Source organism: Tasmannia lanceolata, unplaced genomic scaffold (genome assembly GCF_043159265.1).
Source record: "Tasmannia lanceolata isolate RefF3 unplaced genomic scaffold, GAP_Taslan_0.1 ptg000006l, whole genome shotgun sequence".
Classification (NCBI taxonomy): Eukaryota; Viridiplantae; Streptophyta; class Magnoliopsida; order Canellales; family Winteraceae; genus Tasmannia; species Tasmannia lanceolata.
The window spans coordinates 39,047,763-39,055,699 of NW_027518683.1; the positions used below are offsets into that span (position 1 = coordinate 39,047,763).

A 7,937-nucleotide genomic window follows, 5' to 3' on the forward strand; every position below is an offset into this window, starting at 1 on the left:
GGGCGTTTGGTCTAGTGGTATGATTCTTGCTTTGGGTGCAAGAGGTCGCGAGTTCGATTCTCGCAACGCCCCCTATTGTTTTTATTTAACATTATCTTAATGTTATCTTACAACTTAGTCAGTCTACTATTGTTATTTTAGGGTGATGATATTTTCACCCCCTAATGTTATCTTACAACTTAGTCAATCTACTATTGTTATTTAGGGTGATGATATTTTCACCCTCTAATGTTATAAAGTTGCGTTATTTAGGGTGATGATATTTTCACCCCCTAATGTTATAAAGTTGCCCACTTTTCACGTCAAATCAGGTTATAAGGGGGTGTGTCGCGAGTTCGATTCTCGCAACGCCCCCTACTATTTTTATTTAATGTTATCTTACAACTTAGTCAGCCTACTATTGTTATTTTAGGGTGATGATATTTTCACCCCCTAATGTTATCTTACAACTTAGTCAGCCTACTATTGTTATTTAGGGTGATGATATTTTCACCCCCTACAACTTAGTCAGTCTACTATTGTTATTTAGGGTGATGATACTTTCACACCCCCACACCCCCCCCCCCCCCCCCCCTCCCCGTGCAGCAGTGCTTGCACAACCCCCTTATAACTTGATTTGACATAAAGTTGCCCACTTTTCACGTCAAATCAGGTTATAAGGGGAGTGTGCACGTAATGTAGGGGGACTTTTCACGTCGGGGGGGGGGGGGGGGATATCATCTCCCTTTTATTTAATGTATCTTACAACTAGGGTTAGAGTTAACGCTTTGGGCAACCCGACCTCCATCCTCTCATCTTTATAGTGATCTTCCGTGGTTATTACTTTCTTCTTCTTTTTTGAATTTTTCTCTTTGATCCAAGAGTGACCCGAACCCGACCCCATTTCTAGAGTCGGGTTGTGTTAGGGTTGACCATCTCGGGTTGGGTTATATTAGGGTTGAGGAAATGCTATCTCAGGTTGGGTTAGGGTTGGCCTCAACCTGAGCCAAACTCATTAAAAAAAAGGTTGACATATCACCAGGCATGCAATGATTAGCGAAGAGATATACCTGGGAGTCTCCGAATTTCAATACTATAGTGGCAACCAACCATGGAGTTTAGCTGACGTGGCACTCAAATGCCAAGCAAAATCCAGAAGCCATCGTAAGGCTTCTCTTCTATTGTCAAAGGTCTAAGTACCTAAATTCCATGAATATGAGATGAGACTATCTATACGTACTATGGTAAGAATTTTGGAGGGCAACTTTAGAAAATAGAGTGTAGCCCCCAATTGGTCCATTACATAGTCAAGATGGATAATTCACAAGGAAAAATTTCAGCCCACTAATCAATGGTGCGTCTATCAGTTGGCGCAAAGCATTCGTCTTCTTACATAACCATGGTATGGAAAATGTCTTCTTTTGGAGATCCCTCCTTTTCCTCAAGGGATTGATTAATACGTGCGTAAAATGGTCATTTCATATTGAAAAATCATAAGCAATGATAAAAGGAGGATCAATGGCTAGTAATTGCTATAGGTGATTAGGGTGGATGTCACCTGACATCAACCTAATCTAACACCACTTTGAAAATGTATGTTGTGCTTCCATGATTCCATCTAATTCGGCACATTTAATGATGAAATTGTCCTTTGTTCTAATAAAAAGCCATATGCTTTTTTAGGGTTTTACATTAAAAGAAAAAGGTGGGTTGCAACTTGAAATTTTTTGGGGAAAATGACCAAATGAAAGGGCTTTCTACTGACTATGACATTTGAAGAGGGGAGACTTGAAAATAACCAATATACAGTAATGGTGACTGGTTTGCATGGGTTTAGGACAAAAATACCCTCATTTTTAAAATACCGTCACCTCTCTCTCTCTCTCTCTCTCTCTCTCTCTCTCTCATGGGATGATCCCAACAGTCCATTGGAGGGATGATCCCAACCGTCCATTAGAGGGCCCCAATGCCCCCCTCTCTCTCTCTCATGGGATGATCCCAACTGTCCATTAAAGGGCCACAATGCCCCCTCTCTCTCATGGGATGATCCCAACCATCAATTAGAGGGCCACAATTCCTCTCTTTCTCTCTCATGGGATGATCCCAACAGTCCATTAGAAGGCCACAATGCCCTCTCTTTCTCTCTCTCTCTCTCTCTCTCTCTCTCTCTCTCTCTCTCTCGTGGGATGATCCCAACCGTCCATTAGAGGGCCCCAATGCCCCCTCTCTCTCAATGGGATGATCTCAACCGTCCATTAAAGGGCCACAATGCCCCCTCTCTCTCATGGGATGATCCCAACCGTCTATTAGAGGGCCACAATGCCCCTCTCTCTCATGGGATGATCCCAACCGTCCATTAGAGGGCCACAATGTCCTCTTTCTCTCATGGGATGATCCCAACCGTCCATTATAGGGTCACAATGCCCCGCAAGTTCGTGCACCTCTCTCCGGTATCCTCTAAACCACTGCTTACACTGTATAAACAACTTATAAACACTCTAAACAACTGTTTACCCTATATAAACCACTTGTAAATACTCTAAACCACTGTTTACCCCTATATAAACCAGTGCTTACAGTGTATAAATAACTTATAAACACTCTAAACCACTGTTTACCCTATATGAACCACTTGTAAAAACTTTAAACCACTGCTTACCCCTATATAAACCACTTACAAACACTATAAATCATTGCTTACACTGTATAAACAACTTATAAACACTCTACACCACTGTTAAGCCTATATAAACCACTTATAAACACTATAAACCACTGTTAGGCTTATATAAAAAACTTATAAACACTCTAAACCGCTGCTAGGCTTACATGAACCACTTATAAACACTCTAACCCAGTGCTTACACTGTATAAACAACTTATAAACACTCTAAACAATTGTTTACCCTATATAAACTACTTGTAAATACTCTAAACTACTGCTTACCCCTATATAAACCACTGCTTATACTGTATAAACAACTTATAAACACTCTAAACCACTGTTAAGCCTATATAAACCAGTTATAAACAATCTAAACCACTGTTAGGCTTATATAAACAACTTATAAACACTCTAAACCATTGTTTACCATATATTATACACTTATAAATCCTCTAAACCACTGCTACGATTATATAAAATACTTATGAACGTTGTAAACCACTGTTTACCCTGTATAAACCATGTATAAACACTATAAACTACTGATAAGCCTATATAAACCACTTATAAATACTCTAAACCACTGATAGGCTTAGATAAACCACTGTTTACCCTATATAAACGAGTTGTAAACACTCCAAACCACTGATAAGCCTATATAAACCACTTATAAACACTATAAACTACTTCTTACCCTGTATAAACCATGTATAAACACTCTAAACCACTGATAAACCTATATAAACCACTTATAAACACTCTAAATCACTGATACGCTTATATAAACCACTGTTTACCCTATATAAACTACTGTTTCCCTATATAAACCAGTTGTAAACACTCTAAACCACTGATAAGCCTATATAAACCACTTATAAACACTATAAACTACTTCTTACCCTGTATAAACCATGTATAAACACTTTAAACCACTGATAAGCCTATATAAACAACTTATAAACACTCTAAATCACTGATAGGCTTATATAAACCACTGTTTACCCTATATAAACCAGTTGTAAACACTCTAAACCACTGATAAGCCTGTATAAACTACTTATAAACACTATAAACTACTGCTCACCTTGTATAAATCACTTATAAACACTTTAAACCATTGTTAATCCTTATAAACCAATTATAAACACTCTAAACCAATTGTAAGCCTTAATAAACCACTACTTAGGATTATAAACCACTGCTGAGGATTCTTAACCAAAGAAGCTCTATAAACCACTTATAAACACACACTTCAGTAGTGGTTTATCATAGTGAAATAGTAGTTTAACTTAAGAAATTAGTGGTTCACAGTAAAATAACAATGATTATAAAGTGGAAAACAGTAGTTTAACATGGAAAACTTTCATTCAAGTTTATAAACATGCCTTATAATTGAAAGAGAAGGGAGAGAGCTAGAAATACACACATTTCCATTGAATGGAGGCTTCGTGCAATGGAATGATGGTTTCTAGTGAAGATTTTTGCGATTTCGGAATCTAATAACGTTTTTTTGCAATAGTTGTTGTAAATGGAGGCGTTTTCCAATGCAATGAAGGGTTAGGGAGGCTTTGACATCTAAAAATGAGGTTTTCAGCAATAGAATGGAGCTTTTGGCATCTAACAATGGAGGTTTTTGGGTTTCAAAAATAGAGGTTTTTGGGTTTTTCATACGTACGTAGGTGGGAGGATGAAGAAGAAGAGAGAAAAAGGTGGGTTTTGGGATTTGTATTCTAAATGTAATCATTTCAAAAAGGTGATTTGATAGGGGAAGAGAGAGAGAGAGAGAATCAAGGGCATTTTAGTCATATGCACTCTTGATTGGTGATTTACAAAACACCCCTCTTCAAATGTCATAGTCAGTAGAAACCCCTTCTATTTGGTCATTTTCCCAATTTTTTGTAAAGGACAAGCGCATCATTCGAAAAGTATTACTTTTTAAGGTATTTTAAGAATCTTAACCAAAATATGGATGACACTTTGAGATTTTTGGGAGTGGGGTAACGACATAGATTGCCATTTTGATAACTAATTGTAGGGGTGCAACTTGGGTCGGGCTCAGCCCGAACAGCTGAACCCGACGGGTTCAACCCGATTTTAGCTTAGGTTGGGTCGGTATTTTCTTGGGTTGGGTTGGGTTGGGTTGGTTTAGGATTGGGAAAAGCCAACCCTGTTTAATTTGGGGTTGTGTTAGGGTTGAGGCTTTAGCAACCCGACCCGCCTCTAGTTTTATCATGATTTTCTTAGAGTTAAGTTTTTTTTTCTTGTTTTTCTATACGGCCCTAGATGAACCCGAACCCAACCCAACCTGATTTGGAGGCGGGTTGGGTTAGGGTTGGCCATCCTGAACCCGAGATTCGGGTTGGGTCAAGTTAGGGTTGACAGAATGCTATCTCGGGTTGGGTTAGGGTTGGCCGCAACCCGATCCAACCCGACCCGAGTTGCACCCCTAACTGATTGTGAGTCCAAACCTGATTGGTAGAGATCACACTAAATCTACACTCAATCTACGGTTGGATTTCTTTGATATGATGCAAATTTATGGAAATTCCTTTCAGCAAAATTGTTTGCTTGATAATAGCTTTCAGGATTGATTTCAAACTGTCCAAACTTCTTGTAGAATGTTAGTAGTCGGATCGTCACAATTTTTCCAGATACGAGGCATTGGTGTGCTTAGTCTGCAATTCCTGATCGTCAACTGAGATCGTGCGAATCTGGGTCCTCTATTATTCCACAAAAATCATTTAGTCTAAGTGCAAATTTGGCAACTGTGGAAAATTATTCAGTGGATATTCATTACCCCAATTGTCAAATGGGAGCATGAGGAAAAGGGTACAGAGGTCAGAGGGCGCGAAGAGGAGAGTGCATTATAAATTCCTAAAACCAGTGAATAAAAATGCGCTACTTCAAATTAGGTATTTTTCCCATTGTTTCGCCCATTTGGCCTTGTCTCACAACTGGCCCCACTAAGATTCCATATAATTTTCTTTTTTCGTGGTGACAAACATGCCCCAAAAGCAAAGTAGCAAAATTGGTTGTGTATGTAGTAAGGTGAGGGACTAGAACAGAGCATCCAGTGCAGGAATTTGCCACTACCATTGAATGTGAAGTAAGTAATATTGCTATAATGTATGTGGGCCTTCCGTTGGTATATGGTATTCTATTTTGCAATGGGATCCAGTGATAGAAAGGGTCAAACGAAAGCTAGCAACTTAGAAGAAAAAATATATTTCTCTTGGAGGAAGGATAACATTAATCAAGGCTGCACTTCCCAACATGTTAGTGTACTATATGTCTCTCTTTAAAATTCTGGAGAAGGTGGCACAAGGAATAGAGAAACTGCAGCGCGATTTCCTATGAGAAGGTGATGGTAACGGTAACGGTAACACAAAAAGGACTAAGCATAATCAATTGGAAAAATGTTTCAAAACTGAAAAACAAGGGGGACTCAGGATTGAAAAGCTAAGGCTGCAAAACAAATCTCTAATGGGCAAGTGGTTGTGGCTCTACGGCATCGAACGAGAGGCATTGTGGCGTTCCGTAATCGCCGACAAGTACGGGAAGCAAGGGGGAGAAGGGAATGTCAGGAGCTGAAGGGGAGGAAAGAGCTCTGGAGCTTGGAAATCAATAAGTTCTACAAAGGAAGAATTTGAAGCACTGGTGCCATTTAAGGTTGGAAGGGGTAATGAGGTTTTCTTATGGATGGATTTGTGGATGTGTGATTCACGGCTATGTGATAAATTCCCGTCCCTTTTTTCACTTGCGGTCAATAAGGAACCCACTGTCTCAAGTTATATGATGAGGGAAGCGGAATCCGGTTCAGTGTTCTGGGATATTAGACTCAGAAGAAACCTAAAGGACGACGAAATACATTTTATAGCTTTGACCAATAGTCTCAATTCCTTCTACTACTCAGTTTTTCAACAAGAAGAAAGAATATGGATTCCAGATTCCGGAGGGTATTTCTCCGCCCGATCTTTCTTCTCTTCGTTAAACAATGGGGTTGAACATGCGTCACGACTCACCAGGATATGGAAAGCCTCGGCTCCATCAAGAGTTTCTGCTTTTGCTTGGACGGCTGTTCATAGAAGCATCAACACGTGCGATCGGCTCAAGAGGAGAAAGAAGCAGATGGTTTCCAGATGTATTTTGTGCTATCAATAGGAGGAGACACTAGATCGTCTACTACTTCAATGTCCTTTCACATATACGATTTGGGCACACATGATAAAGGCTTTTCGCATCACCTAGGTTTTCCAAAAATCAATACGGAGTTATTTGGTTCTTTCGGTGAAACAAGTCAACTGATTATTTGGAATGTATGGAAAGAAAGAAACAATCGGATTTTTGATGATCATGCAAAACGGCTAGATATACTTTGTATTGAAGTGAAGATCGATCTAATATCATGGGTCAAAAGTATAAAAAGGGTTTCCTACGGGACAGCTGAAATGCATACGAATTGGAAAGCCATCATTATGGAAAGGAAGTTCAAGATTACAAAATCACCTAAATGGGAGCATCCTCCGGCGGGCTGGCTGAAACTGAATTTCAACAGGAGTTCAATCGGAAATCCAGGAGAGTCATCATGTCATACTTTACCCCGATTGAGTGTGATGCAAACAAAGCTGAAGTGAGAGCTCTCTTGTTCGGATTACAATGGTTTGCAAAGAATGGTACCAGACGCCTGATGTGATCCTCACCGTTGGATCATTTGGACCACTATTTTATTTATTTATTATTATTATTGTTATTATTTTGTGGTTATTGCACTTATTTTCGCTATTTGTATTTCCTAGATGTGAAGGGATGATCACATCACCTAGGGCTCACCCTTTTGCATGCACTTTAGCATTTTATTTTATTAATTTCATTAGGATTGACCCTTTTACCCTTAGTGCATATTTTCTTATGTGTTGTAGGAGGTATAGATTAGTATTTTTGCTTGACTTAAGTCACTTAAGTTATGATTTGTTATTTTTGGTTGAGATTGGGTCCACATAACATGATATATAAGAGAGTGGTGGAGGAGAGCAACCCTAATTTTTTTTTTTACGTATTGTGAAAACCCAAAAAAAAGGAGCCGTCATCCCTCGTCTCCTTCCACGCCCTAGGGCGACCCACTTTTCTCCCTCCAACTCACAGAAAGGTGAGTTCTTCCCCTCTTTTCTATCTTCTTCTCCTCTCAGCCCCCTTTTATTCTCTTTCTCTCACCCCATCCCCTCACCATCGATCTTATTTCTTCATCTTTATCTCTCCCTTTTCCAATCTTATTTCTTCATCTTTATCTCTCCCT

General features: G+C 39.4%; 1 non-coding gene across 1 annotated transcript; it reads left to right on the top strand.

Annotated features, from left to right (window-relative positions):
* TRNAP-UGG (transfer RNA proline (anticodon UGG)) lies at positions 1-72 on the top strand. The gene has a single exon. It is a non-coding gene; the product is annotated as a tRNA-Pro (tRNA).
* The last annotated feature ends 7,865 nt before the right edge of the window (positions 73-7,937 follow it).